The following is a 4,776-nucleotide window of genomic DNA, read 5'->3' on the forward strand; positions in this document are numbered from 1 at the left end:
TGCAGTAAGTGATAGGATCCAGGCTGTTTTGGTACATTGTGGGGGGGAATGCTCTCCTGTCATTTCTGCTTTGGAACCTGACACATTGTAAGTGTTGTCTCTACATTTTTTTTAGATTTTTTTTAGATTGTAAGCCTGAAGGCAGGGAACCGTCTGACTAAAAGATTGTATGTACAGCGCTGTGTAAATTTACAGTGCTTTATAAATAAAGGTTAATAATAATAATAATAATAATAATGTTGTCTTACAGTCCTTAAAAAGTATTGTTGAAAAACTAACCCATTCCTCTTCAGTACTCCTGTTCTGAGACAAAGATATTAAGTCATAAATATTCTACTTTTCATTCCTGAAGAATGTGTTTCTAATGTATTTCAGCATCATTGAAATATATGTGCTATGTATGTGCAGATCCACAACAGAAAAAAGAATACAAAAATACGTTAACACAAAAGTCACACATAAATAAAAACAATTTGGAAAGTATATCTTATTACATCTTTATTGCTTATTACAAATCTGATATTTGAGTGTAGTTAAATAACTAGATGAAGAAAAATGATGTTACATAGGGTAACTAATATTCTTCAAAATAAAACTATTTATATTGAACTTATGGAAAGAAGATATACACAGCAAATCAATGGAATCAAACTACAAGAAAGAAGATTCCAGCTAAACGTTTGAAAGAGCTGTTTGGGAGTGGAACAGACTGCATCAGAAAGTGGTCGACTTTCCTTTTCAAGCAGAGGTTGGATGAGTATCTCTTAGGAGTGTTTTATCAGTATATTCCTTCATGCTTCACAAACTAAAAATCCCTACATACCGTAAGATGGAGATATGGGAGTTAACATGATGTCAAATTGCATTATTTCTACAGTGTAGACGAAGCCCTAGTTAAAATAAATTGTACTACTCACTCATCAAAAACCCACACCTCATCTTGATACCCATGTCTAGACAGAAGTCCAAAACAGATAAATGTATGCAGGGCTATTTCATTTTTAAAGAAACGAATCTGGCACTCAAATGACCCTTAATATATATTCCATTTGTAAATTGTTTAAATTTGCATCAACTCATTCCATTTAACCATTTATTCCATCACTTGAACTGTAAGCCTTAAGTCTGTATACAATCATATTTTATTTTTAGGAAACCACTTCTTTGGCTCACATGCTTTGAGAATGTGTTAACTGCTGAGATCACTGAACCCTAAAAAGGAATTGTAGCCAGATGCCTTAAGGAATTGTAGCCAGATGCCTGTGAGAACCAAGGATGTCTTGATATTGCATTCCCTTTCCTTTGTTAGACAGCCATGGCAAGCTTTAAAGATGTAGACAAAGATAAAGCACTAGCTTGTACAAGCTGAAGGACTTATAGTGTATTGCGTAGTTTGGGGCATGCACAGTTAAAATAGATGCGGTATGACTTTTTGCTTCTCTATAAAATGTAGCTGCTCTCAATAAACTGGGACCATTCCTTCTGGTAGCTTCAGGATTTATTCCAGCTCAGCACCTTAATAAATAATAATAATAATAAGTTTTATTTATATACCGCCCAATCACTGGGAATCCGAGCGGTTTACAACAGAGGGGATAATAGACCTTGCGGGACGGGATGGTTTGGCAGGACTGAGGTTCCATTTCTTGCCAAACAGAACAACTTCTCTTTTTAACGTAAGCCTCCTGACTCAGCAAGTTGAACTCCCAAAAGGCAGCTGCAATGGTTACAGGCTAGCTAGAATAAATTAAAATTTTATTTCAGTTTTCAACCCACCTTGAATCCAACTGTGGGAGATAGGTAGGATATAAATCCTTGAAATAAACAAAAATAAATAAAAATGTTTCAGATGTAAGCCAGATCAGTTTCACAGTCTGACTAAAATATTCTAACAGTGTGTTGAGAGGTTCTCAAAGCAGTCACCTGAACAAGGACAATGTTGTCATCAGGCTTTAAAAACAGAGTTACCTACTGCACTTACCAAGGGCATAAACCACTGTCTATGGAAACCCACACCCCTAGAATCTTATTTCTTGTGAGACTTGGCTCAGCTTCTGTGGCAGTTCCAGTCTCTAGAAATGTGTTTGTTTAAAAGGGGCATAGAGACATCAGGAAGGGAGCCAATCTTCCCTTAGAGCTTTCATCATGCAAACCATGATGAATGATTTTTGAGGGCTGGGTATTTAAGTCATGTAGGCTAACTGCCTGCCATGCTAATTGAATCCAAAGCTGAATACAAGAGTCAGGTGACAAGAAGAAAAGGCAACCAATGGCAGCAGGGTAGTTCTCTCCATCCATTTTAGTTGATTACTGATACAGAAATTGTGAACCAGCTGTCACACTGCTAAATTATGTGGTTTTGTTTACTTATGCAAGTTTCATATGTGCACACTGTTAATTGTGAATAAAAATGTACTAAAAAAACACTGAACTGCTCTTCTTCTTTTGTGGTGTAGAAATCTATCCCTATTCTTTCCATGTTTCCGTTTCTGCCCGAGAACACATCTTCATTAATTGAGGTATACATGTACATATTAACTGTAGTTCCAAGATTCTATTGGAAACCTTTTTTTAAATGCATATATGGTTATAGAAGTACAAAAAAAGGTAACTTCAACAGTATACAACTCAGAGAATCATAAGGAAGACAGAAAAATAAATTTGAAACTGATGTATTTCATGAAATCTTTAATATTTAAAGTTCTAATAATTGTTAAAGACATATGAATCTATGTATTGACAGGTAGTGTTTGTATAATTGTAATTGTTTTTTTCTTTAAAGTTTTAAAAAAATGTATACTCTGTAGCTACTGAGGCTAAAAGGTAAGTCTGGTATATATTTATATGGCCTTTTTACCCATTATGCTTTTTGTCTGGTAAACACTGGCTCACCCAGGCTGCTGTTGCCACCAACACTATAATAATAATAATAATAATAATAATAATAATAATAATAATAACAACAACAACAACAACGATGATGATGATGATGATGATGATTAAAACCACATAGTTAAACATTCACAAAATGTTTAAATTAAAATGTTATTAAACAATCCAAAAATAAGGCTGGTTACAAAGAAAAATAATAAAATCATCAAAGCACAATAAAAATAACAAACAAAACCCCTAGTGTAGCTCATCCCACCTATAGATACCCATACCTTTTGGGCACCAAGGGTACAAACAAATGGGAGACATTATTTTTCAACAGGAAAGAAGCAGTAGAAGAATCCCCTATTATGCTAGTCTTTCTTTTCAACTGGAGCCTTGGTGTTATTTTTGGAAAGACTCTTAAAAAGAGTCAGAAAATTATACATAATGTCTAATGCTGCCCACAGTTATCAAACAAATCTAAACTTTGAATTCTAATATTGAACTTTCACTTTAAAATGTACTAAGATTACTAGCTATAGGCAAGGGAAGTACAGTTGGCCGTTCCTATAGGCAGGCTTGCCTTCCGCCGCTTTGGGCTCATGCGGAAGGCAAGCCCAGGCAGAAATAATGGGACACGTACTCGCTCTGCACGCCCCATGCGCTGCCACAAGCATGAGCCCCATTATTTGCTATGGAGCTTGAGCATATGCTCTTTTCCCCATACGTGGGGGGGCGGGGGGGGGGCGGAACGGATCCCTGTGTATGGGGAGGGTAGACTGTATTAAGGAATCTTATGCCTAGGAATTTCAACAGGCCTAAAACTTGCCTGACTTGGCCCTGGACTATGGCCTATGTGAACACCATCATTTACCATATATACTTGACTATAAGTTGACCTCGTGTATAAGTCGTAGTCAGTTTTGGGGGGCAAAATGATACATTTTTATATGACCCATGGATTAATCAAGGATCAGACTTAATTTTTTTATTTTATTTAAGGAGGCAGTCCAGCTGAGGAGAGGCTGTGGGGCAATTAATCGCCCTTTGCAGCGTGTGCCCAGCTGGGCTTTCCCCTGCAGAGGAAGCCTGGCTGGGGACAGGCTGTGGGGCGATCGATCTCCCTTTCCAGTGTGCCCCCAGCTGGGCTTTCCCCCACGGAGGGAGCCTGGCTGAGGGCAAAATACCTTATTGACCCATGTATAAGTTGACCCAGGTTTTTGGGTCAGTTTTTTTTACCTAAATTTCTTAAATTATTTATTTGCCAGCCTCAGGCACACTGTATCCCCATTCAGGACTTGCTATGCTGAGCACATATTTACTTGACCACAAGAAGACCAGTGTAGTATGCAATCCTGCCTTATAACTGTCCATAATCGAGTGGAGGGTTCTGCTTATATTTCAGAGAATGTGGCTATAGGACATTCCTATTCAGATGTCATAGCTGAATGTAACAAAGCCTGAATGCTGCTAAAGTCAACCTATCAATCTGCAGTACTGTACTTTGAAAATACGTCAGCAAAAAAAAATTCAATTTTTTTTCACACCATACTTACCACTGAGTAAAGGTCTGTTAAGTATGTAGAGATGTGGTAGGTCCTCTATCTCTGCTATCCGCTGATACACTGCTCTGGATAGGTGATCTCCATGGTATAAGCTCCCCAAGATGATGCTAGAGAAATAAATTGGCTCCACAAAGAGGCTAAGCAATGCTCCTTGAATACCAAGCACATTCCATCTAAAGTGAAACAAATGACCATTTGAATTAGATACATAATTTTTGCCAGCAGACAAGACAAACAGGCCTGTTACAGACTGCCAAAATAAAGCTGCTTCGGGTCTCTTTGGAGGCATGTGTAAGATCCAACAACCTTCACCAATAATCTCCAACAGCAACTTGCT

This window comes from Sceloporus undulatus, chromosome 1, assembly GCF_019175285.1.
Source record: "Sceloporus undulatus isolate JIND9_A2432 ecotype Alabama chromosome 1, SceUnd_v1.1, whole genome shotgun sequence".
Classification (NCBI taxonomy): domain Eukaryota; kingdom Metazoa; phylum Chordata; class Lepidosauria; order Squamata; family Phrynosomatidae; genus Sceloporus; species Sceloporus undulatus.